Consider the following 18,889-nt stretch of genomic DNA (forward strand, 5'->3'; position numbering starts at 1 on the left):
GGACAAGTGCAAGATTCTTCCTGCACTTAGGAAGGAAGAATCCCATGTGCCACTACAGGCTGGGGCCCGACTGACTAAGCAGCAGTTCTGCAGAAAAGGACCTGGGGATTAGAGTGGATGAGAAGCTGGATAGGAGTCAGCAGTGTGTCCTTGTTGCCAAGAAGGCTAGCGTCATATTGGGCTGCATTAGTAGGAGCATTGCCAGCAGATCGAGGGAAGTGATTATTCCCCTCTATTCGGCACTGGTGAGGCCACATCTGGAGTACTGTGTCCAGTTTGGGGCTCCCCCACTACAGAAAGGATGTGGACAAATTGGAGAGAGTCCAGCGGAGGGCAACAAAAATGATCAGGGGGCTGGGGCACATGACTTACAAGGAGAGGCTGAGGGAAATGGGCTTGTTTAGTCTGCAGAAGAGAAGAGTGAGGGGGGATTTGATAGCAGCCATCAACTACCTGAAGGGGGGTTCCAAAGAGGATGGAGCTCAGCTGTTCTCAGTGATGGCAGATGACAGAACAAGGAGCAATGGTCTCAAGTTGCAGTGGGGGAGGTTTAGGTTGGATATTAGGAAACACTATTTCACTAGGAGGGTGGTGAAACACTGGAATGGGTTACCTAGGGAGGTGGTGGAATCTCCATCCTTAGAGGTTTTTAAGGCCCGGCTTGACAAAGCCCTGGCTGGGATGATTTAGTTGGTGTTGGTCCTGCTTTGAGCAGGGGTTTGGACTAGATGACCTCCTGAGGTCTCTTCCAACCCTAATCTTCTATAATTCTATGATTCAGTCCTTTTTTCAGAGCTTCAGTTCATTTAGCAGTTATTCCAGAGGTTTTGAGAAGCAGGATTGAAGACAAAATTGGGAAGATGCAACTGTCTTTAATATCCTTTCCCATGTGGCTTGTACATCCTTTGTCCCAAACATAGCCACAGCACATGGGCATAGAAAAGTCTTAGAGTTCCCTATTAATTGGCCTGCCCCTACATGTCCTGCTGACACATAAGGTGACGCCCCTGGCTTCTTTCAATGGGTTCATTGTACAGCTGATCGCTCTTGATGGGGCTTTGAACAGGCTAGATAGTGCTGATGCAAATCTATCTAGGGGTGTCATCCAGAAACACAATCACCCCCTGCTCGCTATGGTTTGACAGGTCAGGCATCCCACAGAGCCTCCAGGGCACTAGAGACTGCAGGGTAGAAAGTCTGCAGGAAGACAGGAGACTTCCAGGGTCATAGAAAAAACAAAATGATCAGGGGGCTGGAGCACATGACTTATGAGGAGAGGCTGAGGGAACTGGGATTGTTTGATCTGCGGAAGAGAAGAATGAGGGGGGATTTGATAGCTGCTTTCAACTACCTGAAAGGGGGTTCCAAAGGGGCTGGATCTAGACACTTCTCAGTGGTAGCAGATGACAGAACGAGGAGTAATGGTCTCAAGTTGCAGTGGGGGCGGTTTAGGTTGGATATTAGGAAAAACTTTTTCACTAGGAGGATGGTGAAACACTGGAATGCGTTGCCTATGGAGGTGGTGGAATCTCCTTCCTTAGAAGTTTTTAAGGTCAGGCTTGACAAAGCGCTGGCTGGGATAATTTAATTGGGGATTGGTCCTGCTTTGAGCAGGGGGTTGGACTAGATGACCTCCTGAGGTCCCTTCCAACCCTGATATTCTATGATTCTAAGTGTGAGGCCAGAGATGCTAATTTCACATTCCCAGGGTATATCTCCTCCCCAACCCCGCTCAGGGACACAGTCTGAGCTGGGATCCCCCCATCCAGATCCAGGGTCGGATTCTCTCCCCAGGGACCAAGGCCAGTGGGAAAGTGAACAGTGGGGACTCGTCACCAGCATCGAAAAATGTCACCTGCCCCCGTTCACAGTCCAGACAAACCCGGATCCTGCTGGGGACCCAGCTCACAGGTAGAGGAGTGCGAGGGGAAGTGAGAGCCTGGAACTGATCCCAGCACCGCTCCACTGCCCAGATTCCCTTCTCAGGGGTAGGGCTGATCCCTCCTCACAGATTCTCTGGCCACTCCCACAGCCCAGTATCCCCTATTGCCCACCTCCACCCCCCAGCAATGTCTCCCTGAGGTGAATCCCTCAAACCCCAGCACACAAATGTCAGAAACAAATCTCTCAGGATTTTTGGGCAGATCCTGTCGTGTGTCTTCCCATCTCACATTTTTCCGATCCTCAGACAGGACGAGCTGGGGATGAGCCGTGTCTGGATCCAGAGTCACATTCACTGGGAGAGAGAGAATCAGAGCGTTAGGGGCAAAGCTCAGCCATGGGGGAGGCTGGGACCTTTTCTCAAACTCCCCAGCAGCCCTGTTCTGGCTGGGAGAGTCCTGGATCCCAGGGAGCTGCCTCTGCCCTAGGCACCTGAGACTGAGCAGAGGTGTCACTGCAGTTCCTCAGCCGTGACAACAGGAGCCACTTTTGCATCTTCTTATTTGGCTATAGAGGCTGCAACTCCCTGTTCTGTAGCTGGGACTGCTTCATTCCCAGTGGCAGGGACACAGCAAAAAAGGTACAAAAAGCTTTGAATTAGGAGGGTTAGAGATGCAGTTACCAGCTTTGAACGCCAAAGGGAAGTTCCCTCCCAAAATTGTATCCCAGGAGAGGGAGCAGAGATGAAGATGCAGCACTGGGGAAGAGCCAATGATTCCAGGCCAGTGAGCAGGAAGCAGGAGGTGCATTGGGCAGCCCCTTTCCCAGCCCAGAGAGAAGGGAGGGCTGCGGGTGGCAGCACTAGAGAGACACCATCTCCCCAATCCACAAAGCAGATCCAATGGCAGAGCCCAGCCCTGCCCAAAGGAAAGGTAGAATGCTGGAGAAGATTCGGGGGCAGGGTCTCCCCCCAGGTGAAAGGGAGAGGATGTAACAGCCATGAGGAGAGAGATCTCTCCACTGATTACCCTGGATTGAATATTGGAAAGGCTTGTCAATGACAATATAAATTCTCAGATCACAATTAAGGGGTTCTGGAGCTGGGCAGGGAGAATGTGTCTGGTTACTGGTGTGGGGGAGAGTTGTTTTCATGGGAATTTTCTGTTAGTTGAAGAAAAATCTCCCCCAGAGCTCACCCTGGGTGTGTGATCCCAGAGATCCCCCCTTCCCTGCTCTAGCTCAGGTGGCAAAGAGTCTGGAGGGGAAAAGAGTCACAGATATTAGAGCACATGTTCTCTGATTTACAACGCCAGCCTGGGGAGCTGCTTCTCTGCCCCAAGTGCCTGAGCCCAAGCAGAGATGCCCTAGCAGTTCCTCCCCTCGGCTGCTGGGAGCTGCTGTGGGGCTGCAGAAACTGCCTCTCTCCCACTTTCCCAGCTGCATCTCCCTGCTGAGGCTGCTCCTCTGAGGGTTAGAGAGGAAGGTCTGAATCTGAAGTTGCAGGGAGGTGGGTGGGAGGAGGGAGGCAACAGATGTAAACCCAGGATGTAGCTGTACACTGAGACCATGCTTTTCTCCCTAGCCTGGGAGAAGAAAACTGGGTGGAGCATTGGGGAAGAACCACTGAAGACCAGAGTGTGGTTACCAGGAGGTGGCATTGGGAGGAGTAGCTCCTTCCCCAGCCCAGAGAGAAGGGAGGAGGTGGCAGCATCAGAGAGGGACAGTATCTCTAACATAGGAAGAAGGAACCAGCTCAAATGGGAGATCTCAGCCCAGCCCAGCTGAAGAGAAAGATGGGATGCTGGTGAAGAGCAATGGGAGAGAGCCTCTCACATGGGGGAATGCAGAGGAATGTGGCAACCCTCTCCAGGGCTGGATTAACTTTTTGTAGGCCTGGCACCAAACATATTTGTGGGCCCCCATTGGGGAAATAGGGAATTTGATGGGGTGTGGTCCGCAGAGCGAGGGGCCGGTTGGGGGTAATGGGGCACAGCGGGAGCATTCCCATTCAGCCCAGCACAAGGGCACTGTTTACAAACCCACAACTGCTAGACACACAATGGCCCGCCCAGCCCTGCGCTGCCAGGGTCCCCCTTCCACACTGCCCCCCTACCCAGTGCCCTGCCTTTATGCCCAGCACCTCCTCACCCAGAGACTTCCCCCACAGATCCCTATGCCCAATCCCCCCAGACCTGCTATGCCCAGCACCCCTGCCCAGAGACCCCTCCCGCTGAGCTCCCACCACAATTGCACAGCACCCTGCCCACCATACACCCTATCCAGATCCCCCACCCACAGATCTCCTAGAATCATAGAATATCAGAGTTGGAAGGCACCTCAGGAGGTCATCTAGTTCAACCCCCTGCTCAAAGCAGGACCAGTCCCCAACTAAATCATCCCAGCCAGGGCCTTGTCAAGCGGGGCCTTAAAAACCTCTAAGGAAAAAGATTCCACCACCTCCTTAGGTAACCCATTCCAGCGCTTCACCACCCTCCTAGTGAAAAAGTTTTTCCTAATATCCAACCTAAACCTCCCCCACTGCAACTTGAAACCATTGCTCCTTGTTCTGTCATCTGCTACCACTGAGAACAGTCTAGATCCATCCTCTTTGGAACCCCCTTTCAGGTAGTTGAAAGCAGCTATCAAATCCCCCCTCATTCCTCTCTCCTGCAGACTAAACAATCCCAGTTCCCTCAGCCTCTCCTCATAAGTCATGTGCTCCAGCCCCCTAATCATTTCTGTTGCCCGCCGCTGGACTCTTTCCAATTTTTCCACATCCTTCTTGTGGTGTGGGGCCCAAAACTGGACACAGTACGCCAGATGAGGCCTCACCAATGCCGAAGAGAGGGGAATGATCACACCCCTCTATCTGCTGGCAATGCTCCTACTTATACAATGCTCCTTACTGTCCAGCACCCCCTTCACAGTCCCACCATCACAACTGTACAGCACCCCATATTCCTGAGGAAATTCTGCATCAAATTCTGAGCATAATACTTTAAAATTCTGCAATTTTTTTTTTTTTTACAATAAATGAATGTGGAAGCTCCACCATGGCAGTGGGGAGCACAGGCCACTGGCTGCATGGAGGTGGGAGATCACCCTGCAGCCTCCCCCGCACCCCTGGGATAGGGTGGCAGTGAGGCTGAACCTGACCCTGACACAGCAAAAGGGCCATGTCTGCCACAGAAACACTCTGGGACCCTGCCTCTTTCGCGACAGGCACACCAGATGTGGGCAGGGAGGCTCAGCCTGGCAGCAGGATCCAAGTGCAGAGGAGCTTAGTGTGGGGGGATCCAGATGGGGGTAAGCGGGTTCTGTGTGGGGCGGTCTGGGTGCAGGCAGCTCAGTGGGGGATCTGGATGCACAGGGAAGTTCCAGGTGCAGGGGCAATGGGAGTCTGCGGGGGGACCAAGTGAAAGTGGTTGGAGCTAAGCAGGGGGTGAGGGAGAGCAGTCTGGGTGCAGGGGAGGTGGGGTTCATTTGGGTGGGGATCTAGGTGTAGGTGGTTGGGGCTCAGTGGGGAGGGTGTCTGGGGAGGCTCATCAGGGTGGTACAGATGCAGGAGAGGTGGGGCTTGTCAGGGTGAGGGTTCGATGGGCCTGCTTAACAGGGGAGCCCCAGCTGCTGCCAAGGGGATCCACATGCTGGGCCCCTGCTTCCCCTATCCCCTTCTCTTCCCCATCCCATGCTCCTTCCCCACTGCTCCATCTCCTCCCCATCCCAACCCCTTCTGCTTCCCCATCCCCTTCTCTTCCGCATCCCATACCCTTCCCCACTGCTCCATCTCCTCCCGCTTTCTTCCCCACTGCCTCTTTTCCCCTGCCCCTGCTTCCCCTATCCCATGCCTTCCCCTATCCCATCCTCATCTCTTCCCCATCCCACGCCCCCTCTCCACCACTCCATCTCCTCCCCAGGCTTGCGGGGCAGGGGGTAAACCACCCCCCAGCATGAGCCGGTGGAGCGGGCTGGGGCCGGGTCGCTGCACTTCGTGCCACCCAGTGATTGCAGGGTGGGCCCGACCCCGCACTCACGGGGTGGCGGGAAGTGGAGTGACCCGGCCCCAGCCTGCTCTGCTCTCCTCCCCTGGCTCCCGGACTCTGGGGGAGGGGGGAACCGCCCCCCAGCACTCACCGGTGGCGTGGAACGGGCTGGCTCTGGGTCGCTCCACTTGCTGCCACCTGGTGAGTGCAGGGCGTGCCCAACCTCCGCTGCAGTCCCGCAGGAGGTTACTCGGGGGAAGGGGTGGAGTGGAGGCAGGGCTTGGGTGGAGCAGGGGCGGGGCTGGGGCCGAGCAGGGGTGGGAGGAGGCGGGGCAGGGGCGGAGCAGGGGCAGCTTTCCTGGCCAGCTCAGCTGGCTGGGGGATCGGGATGGGCAGGGCCCCATCTGACTCTGGGCCTGGCATCATGGTAATCCCAGTACTGATCCTCTCAACTGAATATTTCAAAGGCACTTGGACATGTATGGAAATGCCAGCATGAGCATTAAGGACGTTCATTGGTCAGTGAGAGTGTTTCTGTTCATCGATGGGTGCATGGATTCAGTGCTAATGTTGGTGTCAGGATTGTTTGTGTGACAAAATGGGGAATAGATGGCCAGCCCTCTGTGGAGATAGAGGTGGTTAGGGACTATTTAGAAAAGCTGGACGTGCACAAGTCAATGGGGCCGGACGAGTTGCATCCGAGAGTGCTTAAGGAACTGGCGGCTGTGATTGCAGAGCCATTGGCCATTATCTTTGAAAACTCGTGGTGAACGGGGGAAGTCCCGGATGACTGGGAAAAGGCTAATGTAGTGCCAATCTTTAAAAAAGGGAAGAAGGAGGATCCTGGGAACTACAGGCCAGTCAGCCTCACTTCAGTCCCCGGAAAAATCATGGAGCAGGTCCTCAAAGAATCAATCCTGAAGCACTTACATGAGAGGAAAGTGATCAGGAACACTCATCATGGATTCACCAAGGGAAGGTCATGCCTGACTAATCTAATCGCCTTCTATGATGAGATTACTGGTTCTGTGGATGAAGGGAAAGCAGTGGATGTGTTGTATCTTGACTTTAGCAAAGCTTTTGACACGGTCTCCCACAGTATTCTTGTCAGCAAGTTAAAGAAGTATGGGCTGGATGAATGCACTATAAGGTGGGTAGAAAGTTGGCTAGATTGTCGGGCTCAACGGGTAGTGATCAATGGCTCCATGTCTAGTTGGCAGCCGGTGTCAAGTGGAGTGCCCCAGGGGTCGGTCCTGGGGCCGGTTTTGTTCAATATCTTCATAAATGATCTGGAGGATGGTGTGGATTGCACTCTCAGCAAATTTGCGGATGATACTAAACTGGGAGGAGTGGTAGATACGCTGGAGGGCAGGGATAGGATACAGAGGGACCTAGACAAATTGGAGGATTGGGCCAAAAGAAATCTGATGAGGTTCAATAAGGATAAGTTCAGGGTCCTGTGGACCAAAGGAACCATAACCGAACACATGACTTATGAGGAGAGGCTGAGGGAACTGGGATTGTTTAGTCTGCAGAAGAGAAGAATGAGGGGGGATTTGATAGCTGCTTTCAACTACCTGAGAGGTGGTTCCAGAGAGGATGGTTCTAGACTATTCTCAGTGGTGGAAGAGGACAGGACAAGGAGTAATGGTCTCAAGTTGCAGTGGGGGAGGTTTAGGTTGGATATTAGGAAAAAAATTTTCACTAGGAGGGAGGCGAAACACTGGAATGCGTTGCCTAGGGAGGTGGTGGAATCTCCTTCCTTAGAAGTTTTTAAGGTCAGGCTTGACAAAGCTCTGGCTGGGATGATTTAATTGGGTATGGGTCCTGCTTTTGAGCAGGGGGTTGGACTAGATGACCTCCTGAGGTCCCTTCCAACCCTAATATTCTATGATTCTATGATTCTATGACTTCATCTTGGGATCTCCTCAGTATTTCATGTTTGTGTTTTTAATGTTTAGGGTTGTGTGTCATGGTCAGTGCTGATTTGGTTTGTACCTTTAGTTATTTGTTTATAAAACTGTTTTCATACATTTTTTCTTTTAAATGAAAGTTTGGTAAGTTTAGCTACAAGTTTATGTTTTCATAGGATTTTTCTCTTCATTGAATGGTAATCTCCAAAATCTCACCTGGTCTGTATGATCCTAGGGATTTCCCTTGTCTCTACTTCAGAGGGCAGCGTGTCTGGAGCAGGAAAGGATAAAAGAGATGAGATTTCATGCTATCATATTTATAGCGACATCCTCACTCTTAACTGTCATATCTCTGTTTTAATTATCAAAGAGAAACAGTTTGAGACAGAGACACACCCAGATCTGTGTTTAAAAAGGTAATCTGAAACATTCTGTTTTCTCTTTCATTCAGCTATCTCAAATCAACAGAACCAACATCCATTAAGCTCAAAGCCACCCAAGGAGATATGATGTGGAAGACAGATTTCCTGTTCCCTCATCCTCCAGACCCCAGTTAGTTTGTCTCATTCTCCTTTTGCATTTTGTCATAAATTAGACTGAGATCTTCCAAAGGTTTTAGCATGAATGTAAGTTTACACACTTTGGTCTGTTTGAGATCTGGGATGCTGAGACTTTGCAGGATTACGGCCTTGATTTCTAAGCTTTTCGTGTCTATTTACTCAGTATCTGTACAGAGCTCAGCACAGTGGGGCTCTCGTCCTTCATAGACTGAAATACAAATAACAAAATTATTTACGGATGTGAAAATTGAGGCAGGGAGAGGATTGGCTCAATGGGCCTGATCCACCCTGCACTGGTAAAGAGACAGAAGGGAACCAATTTGTGGTTCTCCTATTCTTGGCTTCAGGGACTAGCGCAGACCTTGGTATAGGCTATGGAAGTCCTGAGGTCTAGCTACAGTTGCTATTTCACTGGCCTTTATATGGCTTTGACAGCAGCAGCGTATCAGAGGCACAAATTTACCCTGGCCACACCCCTCTATCCCTACTCCACCCCTCTCTCCTCTGCCCTGCCCTCAACAACTCCACTTTCCCCGTTCTCCCAGGAACACTGCTCTGCCTGTGTAACCCACACCTGCTTGGTGTAGTGCTCTGTCTCCCTGTAGTGGCACCTAGACCATCTAGAGATTGCTGAATCTGCTATGGTCATGTGGCTTTTAGCTCATCCAACAGAGGCTCATACACTAAGCTTGAGAAATCCCAGGTCTGATCCCGACGACTAGGGTCTGTCAACATTACACCTGCAGCTGCTGTGGAGTAGGCACAAGAGGCTCCTGTGCTGGAGAGATTCTCCAAGGTGTACACCTTCCCTACAACCCCTTTGACCCTCACGACCTGCCAGAGCACAGTGACAGACTGGATCCACATTTCAAAAGTGCCTTTAATTTAGGGTCTAAATTCCAGGTGCCAATCTTTAGGCACCTGGAGTCTGGTTCTCAGTGGCATTGGGCACCTGCAGATCCTACTGACTCCAGCTGCAGCTGTGGATGCTAAACAGAGCAGGAGCACATGCCCTGCAGTTCTCTAGTTGGGAGAGAGAAACTGAGGTATCCTAAATTTTGCTGTATTTTTACATTAATGATTGTACCAAAACTGATAGAGTGAATCAATGTGAGAAATCCTCATGCCTGGGCTTCTGCAACAACATCTGCTTAGTTTGTCTACTTTCCACTTTTTATTACATAGATATGTAACCTAATTATGACCAAAGGGTCAGAGACCATCTCCTCCCACAGCCTCAGAGACACACCCTCATTTCCCCTCCTAGATCCCTTCTTGGTACCTTTGAACTTCCTCATGGTCTCCGTTAGAGCAATATTTTTCTGGGCGAAATCCCTGAGTCTCTTTTCCAGCTCAGGAGAAATCTCCACTGGCTGCTGGAACGTCCCCTTCTCACACCTGGAGAGAGAAAGAATGTCACATTATTACATTTCATTTACTAACTCACTGTAATTCCTTGCTAGGGGAAGTTGCCGCTCTAAAGTGCCTGGAATTAAAATTCCTCCACTTCCCCCAGCCTCAGAGCAAGTGTAGAATAGGGCATGGCAGTACAGCCTTCCCCGCAAAGGCCCCATTCATATTCTTCAACTCTGGCCTGGACAGAGCAGATCTGAGGATAAAAGAGGAATCAAGTTTTGATGGCCAGTTCTCTCCTTGGTCTCCATGCACTAGTACTGGTATGGTCCCATCTCTCTTGTATGCATAGTGTTATGGGATCTTTCTTCAGGAACAAGACTGAGACCTCAGTTCCCCCCAGACCAGCTCATTCCACACAGGTCTCCAAAGAGTCCTTAGGTGGTAAAGACTCTTGATCACTGCTGACCGGTGCATGATTTTACCCAGTGCCCTGGGAGTGAAAGAACCATATTCCACCCCCAGAATCCTGAGGCAGCCTGTCCCCCTCTGATGTAGTATCTCTAGAAAATATTTCAGATACATTTTTCCCACTGAATAGATCATTCTAGAGGCTTGTATAACAGGATTTGAATCTCAGGATTAAGTTAATCAGAGAGATTTGTGTCCAAATGTGACCCTGCACCACACATTTTGCTGTAGAGCCCTGGGGAGATGTGGTGTTAATATGGTCTCCAAGCCCTTTCCCAACATCGTAAAGCATAAGGGGGAGTGATTGAGAACCACATACCTGCTCAAGGTGCTTTTGAAATCCTAGAGGGTAGAGAGCCAGAAAAACAATCTCAGTACCACCTGTCACATTCTGGGGAAGCCAGTGAAGTGATTTTGCACATATGGGGAAAAGAGGCACTGCCCTGGCTTCAGGGCCGTGCATTGGCTGAGCTAATGTCATCTCTAACATAAAGGAGTCTGTAACTCTTCAAAGAGCAACAATAATTCACATTTCAGGAATGCACACACTGAATTACACTGTGATCTCTGACAGCTGGACTCCTGTGCTCGTGATTCAGGAGCTGTCCTGTTCCTGTGTTGGGATCTGGGATGTTTCTAACACGGTCTCACCTGCAGAAATTCACTGGCTGGCTTCTGACACTTCCCCTCCATCTCACTAATCAGCTCACCGAGACGGGAAATCTCCTCAGAGAATTTAGTGATATTTTCATTCTGTATCTTCACAATCTCCTTGTCCAGCTTCTCCAGCTGGGCCAACAGGAGTCGCTCTTGTTCCTCCAGGAACTGCCGCAGCTGCTGAAATTCAGACACAATCTTCTGCCTCTTGGTTTGCGTCTGTATCTGTTTAAAAAAAAAGGAAAGGGCAGGCATGGGACATAGTCTAGGATCCTTTCACAGAGTGCTGAGTGTGCTGGTGAGAGAATTTTTTTGCAAACTCAAAGACGTCTGATACTTGACTATTCCCTGGGGTTTCTAGGGAAAGGATTTTCTAATACCTTCCTATTTGGCCCTGATATCTCTAAATGGAATGTTTCCATGTCTGACATTGTCAGAACACTGTGTTATCAGAGGCCCGTGCCTATCATGATCCAGAGCAGCAGAAGGCAGAACTCAGCACTACATTGACAGATATGCTGGAGAGAAAAAAGAATTAAACAATGTGAGAAATAACTGCAGACTTGGGCAGACGACTCTGCTTGAGACATAGTCAGTTCACCTTGGGAGGCGTTTTGTGAAAGCCACAAGGGCTAGAAATTAACTCATTAATTGGAATGGGAGCTTAGATTCTGCAGAATATGATGTTGTCCTGCTCAAGAGAGAGGGTTTCTCAGGCCCTGTCTATGTATGTGTGCGCAAAGACATGAATCAAACACAGCAATCTGTGATCATGAAGAAACAGAAAGAAGCCCACATTCCCCGAGGCCACAGAGGACTCTGTCTCCAAACAGACCTCCCACTGCAAGTCCCTGCAGGTTAATAACAATGGACACCTACCAGATACTCCTGGAATTTCTCCTCTCCAGTCACTTTAAATCCCAAGAGCTTTTCTCTCTCTTTCCTTAGTGTCTTCAAATGGGCCTGGATCCTTTCCTGAAGAAATATAAATGATATGGTTGTTTATATTTTGAGGGCTGAGAGTGTTTGCGAAGGGGTGGGTTGAGTTGTTTTTCCACCCGAGATGCTGTAGATGACTGTTGGCCCTACGAGGTATATGACAGCAGGAACACCAAGGAAATAAAACTAACTGAGACTGCGAGTGTTTTATATTCAGTCTTTGGAATTATTTGTCCTCTTTTTCCCTTGAGTTAAACCAGCAGGAAACTGGAGTCACATGGTGGTGAATCAATAAACCCATTTTTGAGATGTTTCAGAGTAGCATCCGATGAAGTGAGCTGTAGCTCACGAAAAGCTTATGCTCAAATAAATTTGTTAGTCTCTAAGGTGCCACAGGTACTCCTTTTATTTTTGAGATGGTTTAACTTATAAAGTGATAAAAATCCCAGAAGGCACCAGGGCTAGAAATATGGGCTGGGCTACTCAAAGGAGCTCAACTTCCATTGAACTTCAGCCCTGAACTTCTGGGGATGGCAGTGGTTGGACAGAACTGGTCTAAGCACTAGGACAAACTGCATTAGCCATGCTGATTTGTGTTAGGAATATTTGGGGTTTGACCAAGTGCGGTCCTAAACACTCTCATTTGTAATGCCTTCTGGGTAGGTAGCCTAGAAAGCAAAGTGCCCAGAAGCAGTGAATTTTGGGAGATTTTAAAAGGCTGACTGGTGGGACTAATGGAACCACATTGGTTGGTCTTCCCACATACACAATAAAACAGCTCAGACTGACACTGGTCAGCACTACCCTGTCATCATTTCTGCTGAAATTCAGTCTAATCCCAATAGTATTTGGCTATACCAGGGGTAGGCAACCTATGGCACGTGAGCTGATTTTCAGTGGCACTCACACTGCCCCGGTCCTGGCCACCGGTCTGGAGGGCTCTGCATTTTCATTTAATTTTAAATGAAGCTTCTTAAACATTTTAAAAGCCTTATTTACTTTACATACAACAATAGTTTAGTTATATATTATCGACTTATAGAAAGAGACCTTCTAAAAATGTTAAAATGTATTACTGGCACGCAAAATCTTAAATTAGAGTGAATAAATGAAGACTCGGCACACCACTTCTGAAAGGTTGCCGACCCCTGGGCTATACGCTATCTGGAGATACATAACCTAATTATGACCAAAGGGCCAGTATTATTATCTGGTAATATGCTATCTGGAGCCCTTTTGTGTGTGGACTCAAGGTCCACACAGTATTTAGCTCAGTGAACCCCACTAGTGCAGGCTGGCACCTGGGTTTAACCACTCAGGGAGCAGGAATTCAGAATCCTAGTGGGAAACCTCAGTATCCTGATGAACTTGGGACCTTTCTCAAGGGTTCTTTTCTGGCCTTTCTTAATTACAGTCTAGTGGTTAGGGCACTGGTCTGGGACTTAGGAGATGTGGGGTATCTTCCTGGGTCTGCTGCTGGGTGACCCTGGGCAAGTCACTGCCCATTTCTGTGCTTCTGTTTCCCCTTCCCACCCTTTGTCTGTCTTGTCTATTTAGTCTGAAAACCCCACAGGGAAACCCTCACTGTGTTTTGTAAAAAGAAAAGGAGTACTTGTGGCACCTTAGAGACTAACCAATTTATTTGAGCATAAGCTTTCGTGAGCTACAGCTCACTTCGGATGCATCCGATGAAGTGAGCTGGTTAGTCTCTAAGGTGCCACAAGTACTCCTTTTCTTTTTGCGAATACAGACTAACACGGCTGTTACTCTGAAAACTGTGTTTTGTGATGCCAGATCTTTTTTGATGTCTATAGTGATGCAAATATTATTAACAATAATAAATATTGTGATACTGTGACACTGAGCCCGCGAGGCTTAAACAACCAGCAGGCTAACTGACCCAAATTCAACCTTTAAAGAGATACTAGAAAAGTATAGAAATGGTAATCAGGGCCATTTCTTGTGGATAGTTCTCAAAGCCATGTTAGCAGACTAGAGTGTTTGAAATGCAAGTCTGTATTTTTAGAGAATTAGAAGTAAATGCTAACTATATTTATCTGTTCTTCCCTTTGTCTGTTAGAAGCTTCACAATATGATTTTATTAGCTGGTAGGTACGAAACTTCTTTTCCTATCTGTTTCTATGATCTATTGAGTCAGAGATCAAAGGGATGAGGCCTTGGGATGGAGTGCAGGAGGGCCATGGCCCAAGCATCTGCACTTGCAAAGGCAGCAGGTCAGTGACTATTTGGGGAGGCTTAGCCTCCCCTGGCCTATTATAGCCGCCGCCCATGCATTTAGATGAAAACTGGGTGTAATGACATCATTGTCTTTATTTCTCTTTAAAGTTTGTAGCAAACTACCTTTGAATAGTTAATAGCCTTATGCTAATCAATGCAACTAATTACCTGTGTATACATAGGAAATGGGAGGTTTTACATCGAAGGACAATGTACATTACTTATTCTTCACCCAAGGAATCCCTGCTGGGTTAACTGCTATCAAGAGACTGTGGTAGCCTGCCAGACATCTATAAAATACTCTAGGGCCCCAATTCTTTCATCTCAAGTCTGCTTGGACTTTACCATGGGAAGTTTTGAGTTGCAAGACTGAGCTACAGCTACAGCCTGGATTACCCTACTATTTCTCATGGAAGAATTTAAACACTCTACACAGGGATTTCCTACTGAACGATAACCTTTGGAACTGATTCTGAAAGAACTTTTTATAAGTCAACAGCTCACCACCTCTACTATGAAACTGACCTAAGAACATCTGCATGCATAATGATCTTTAATCACAACACTCTCTCTCTTTTCTTTTTCAATTAATCTTAGATTAGTTAATAAGAATTGGCTATAAGCGTGTATTTGGGTAAGATCTGAAATATTCATTGACCTGGTGGGTGACGTGTCTGATTCCTTTGGATTGGTAGAACTTTCTTATACGATGAATAAGATCTTCAGTGATCCTCATCATATTTGACTTAGGTATCTGGGTGGGAGCCCTAGACTGGATTGCTTTAAGGGAACTGTATTTTTGGCTTCACAGACACACATCAGTAATAACAACAACAGCTTGTAACATCCCATTCTCCACTCTGAAGGCAACACTCTCACATAGATTGCAACTCATGTGATTTAAACCTCACTGGTCATTTAACAGTTCCAGTTGGGCTGTAAGATTCCTTATCTCACCAGTAGGAATTGGTTTCAAAATTGCTTCAAAGCTTCCCAGAGAAATGTTTCCCACATCTGTGATCTTTAGTGCCTTTGTTTTTGCATCTTTTGCCACCTTGCCCTGTACATTTCTTTTCATATAATTTTTTCATACAGTGAAGGCTTTACAGAGCTGAATGATGCAGTTACATCAATAGCTGTGGAAGAGAGAAATTAAAGGTGATCACCAAGTTGTGATGAAATTAACCTGCAATTAAAATTCTATTAGAATGAATTAGACTGGCAGTGATTACCTACCTTGTACTCCTGGGCAGCCTCCTCTATGGAAACCACAGTGTGAGCTTTGTGCATCCGGGATCTGTCACACACCAAAGAGATAGCGGTTTGATCCTCTTCACAGAACAGTTTGAGAGGCTCCTGGTGTTCCACACACACCCTCTCCCCTCCTGCATCCTTCATTACCTGTAAACTCAGTTGTTTGGCTATTTTTAGGACATTTGCCAACTGCCTGTTTGGCCTGAGGTTTCTCTGGTGAACAGTTTCTCTGCAATGAGGACAGGAGAAGTTTGCATGCAATCCCTCCCAGCACTGAGTGATGCAGGCTTGACAGAAATTGTGTCCGCAATCTATAATCACTGGGTCTTTAAAATACTCCAGACAGATGGGACAAGTAGCTTCATACTGGAGACTTCCCACGGGGTTCTCTGAAGCCATGGCTCCCTCTCCACAGTGTAACAGGGTTAGTTTCACTTTTATGAGCTCAGAAATATGCCCTGCCTGCAACAATAACTGGGTGTTTCCCTTCCTGGAACTGATTCATGCTGTTTGCTGAGCTGGAAAGAGCCAGTTATTGACATTCCAGCCGTTGAGGCTTTTGTGAAAAATGTACTAGTAAGGCTCTGATCCTGCAACCAACCCCTCTGCTGATGGGTCTCTGGAGCTTTACTTGGGCATCAGTGCCCAACTGTGATGCTGAGCTTGCAGAAGCAGGATTTGTTTGTCTAAGGAGTGATACTAAAGTCACAAGCTAAAATCTGGGTTAAGCTAGAATCAGTGTTTCACAGGCCTGATTCTCATTTACACTAAGGCCTGGTCTACTTTTGAAAATTAGGTTGTCATAATTACATCACTCAGGGGTGTGGAAAATGGTGTAGTTAAACCAATCTAAGTCCCCCTGTAGACAGCGCTAGGTCAATGGAAGAATTTTTCCCATCAACCTAGCTAGCGCCTCTTGGGGAGTTGGATTACCTACACTGATGGGAGAATCCCTCCTGTTGGCATAAGTAGCGTGTACAGTGAAATGCTGCAGCAGCACTGCTGTGCCACTATAGTATTTTAAGTGTAGACAAGCCCTACGGCTACTTTCGCAGTGTAAAGGGGCCTTAGTGCCAGCAGTGTTGCCAGCTTTCATGATTTTATCATTTGTCTCATGATATTTCATGGGTTTCTTAAAGCCCCAGCTCCTGGACTGATGTGATGTGGTAAGACTCTTGGCTTTTGTTTTCTAAAGTAAAGAAATTTCTACACCTCATGACTGGAGAGAAAAACTTGAAAACGTGACCCAAGTGCAGCCCAAAGGTCTGAAAAAAACAGAAGGCAAATAAAAAGAATCCAATGTTTATTATTAACTATTATTTTGGTTTTTAAATTTCATTATTATACCATCTCATCATTTTTTGTTGGCCTGACTCATGATTTTTAAATACTTTGACTATAGTGTGCCAGTGAGAATTTAGACCTTAAATCTTTATCATTTACCCATGGAAAGCACCTTAAAGGAGTGTCACCATTTGTCTAAAATAGCACAGTCAAGAGAAAGGGAAATAGACTGAGAGGGCAAGGTATGAGAATGCACATGGAGGCAGTCTATGGGCCAGCCCCCTTGAACTGGGGGTAAACTGAAAAGATAAAGGATAATGTGCATTTTTATATTTAGCTCCTTAGAGCCTTAGCTGAAGAAGACAGGCTAGAAAATATAAACTCATCAATGCCAATACAGAATTGTGCAGCCTTTTATTTTATTTAAAGTGATTTTTTTAATGTGGTATTACACATGGGTTAGGGTCTGGTGGCTACAGTTTCAAGCTCAACAGAGTGAAAGTCACCTCTGCTACTTGCTTCAGATTTAGAGTCTCTAGGTACACATAAAGACCAAGGATAGCGATCACACAGACATTTACACATACAAGGCCTTGTCTGTTTTACAAGTTTTATTAAAGTTACAATTAAAATTACCCAAGCATATAGAGATTCTATACAGACCTATGCACAAGTCACAAATATAGTTATACTCATATCCTCCTAGATAGTGTTACGGTCTGATGGGTCTCTCATGGATTGATCATCACTAGAGGGATGGTTCCTGCTGGAGTTTCCCAAAGGGAGCTCAATTTTCCTCATTTGGGCACCCCCTTTTTATAATGTGATTCTGACTATACCTCATTAGCATTTACGCACATAGTGCACCCTGCAGTTACGGCATGTATTAGAAAGACTACTGATTATCTTGTAAGCAAATAATTACTCTTACTGTGAATTTTTCACAATATCACCCATTGGTACACCTTTTCCCATAATCTTGTGACATCAGGTCATTCTTTGGTCACTTACTTATGTCAAGCATTTCTTAAGCCTGTGGCCTAGAATGACTAAACTGACATCTTACAGGCCCCAGGCTGTAGGCCTTGCGTTTCAGCCCTGCTTACTTAGATACTTAATACATACTTATCCCTTCTGATTACTGATCAGTCTTATACTTCTATAATCTCAACATCTTAAATCTGTTCAGCATACAATAATTATATATGACATGTTAGTTAATTGTAACGTCACACAGTAAATGAACAATAAACTAAATCATTGGCTACATCTCCTCCTCCTTCCCCCCTTTTACATGGTGAGTATTATACCTTATAAAAAGAAACGTGTCACATACGTATTATATGACAGTACACAGCCATCATTAGTATACTAATACACAGCAAACATCATTGGTATAATGTTCAAAATCTTATATGCAACTTAAATCTATGCTTAAAACTTCTATGTAATTTAAATCTATGTGTAACTTTATTATTCTATACTCATTATGGATTATTTCTTTTTCTAGGGATCATTTTTACAGGGTAGATCGATCATTTCTCTTGACTTTGGTACATAATTCCCCCCCCCCCATTTAATATATCAAAAATAGTACCTATAGTGAGGATATTATGGACAGAGATTCATTTTTTCCATTCAGTTTTCATCCCTCTAGGAGCAGTGCCATAAATATAAAGGGAAGGGTAAACACCTTTAAAATCCCTCCTGGCCAGAGGAAAAACCCTTTCACCTGAAAAGGGTTAAGAAGCTAGGATAACCTCGCTGGCACCTGACCAAAATGACCAATGAGGAGATAAGATACTTTCAAAGCTGGAGGGGGGAGAAACAAAGGCTCTCTCTCGGTCTGTGTAATGCTTTAGCTGGGAACAGAACAGGAATGGAGTCTTAGAATTTAGTAAGTAATCTAGCTAGATATGCGTTAGATTATGATTTCTTTAAATGGCTGAGGAAATAAGCTGTGCTGAATGGAATGGATATTCCTGTCTTTATCTCTTATTGTAACTTAAGGTTTTGCCTAGAGGGATTCTCTATGTTTTCAATCTAATTACCCTGTAATGTATTTACCATCCTGATTTTACAGAGATGATTCTTTTTACTTTTTCTTCTATTAAAATTCTTCTTTTAAGAAACTGAATGCTTTTTCATTGTTCTTAAGACCCAAGGGTTTGGGTCTGTGGTCACCTCTGCAAATTGGTGAGGATTTTTATCAAACCTTCCCCAGGAAAGTGGGGATTAAGCTTTGGGAGGATTTGGGGGGGAAAGACGTTTCCAAATGAACTCTTTCCCAGTACCCAGTGTTAGACGTTTGGTGGTGGCAGCGAAAGTCCAAGGGCAAAAGGTAAAATAGTTTGAA

At 46.8% G+C, this 18,889-nt stretch overlaps 1 pseudogene across 1 annotated transcript; it reads right to left on the reverse strand.

The window, feature by feature from the left end:
• Window positions 1–1,554: 1,554 nt before the first annotated feature.
• LOC144274713 (zinc finger protein RFP-like) lies at window positions 1,555–15,648 on the reverse strand (annotated as a pseudogene). The gene is made up of 7 exons (XR_013347931.1): window positions 15,232–15,648; window positions 11,698–11,793; window positions 10,813–11,043; window positions 10,481–10,503; window positions 9,620–9,735; window positions 7,994–8,048; window positions 1,555–2,236 (listed from the first exon to the last, which is right to left on the reverse strand). The product of XR_013347931.1 is annotated as a zinc finger protein RFP-like (transcript).
• Between the last annotated feature and the right edge of the window lie 3,241 nt (window positions 15,649–18,889).

Source organism: Eretmochelys imbricata, chromosome 14 (assembly GCF_965152235.1).
Source record: "Eretmochelys imbricata isolate rEreImb1 chromosome 14, rEreImb1.hap1, whole genome shotgun sequence".
Taxonomy (NCBI): Eukaryota; Metazoa; Chordata; order Testudines; family Cheloniidae; genus Eretmochelys; species Eretmochelys imbricata.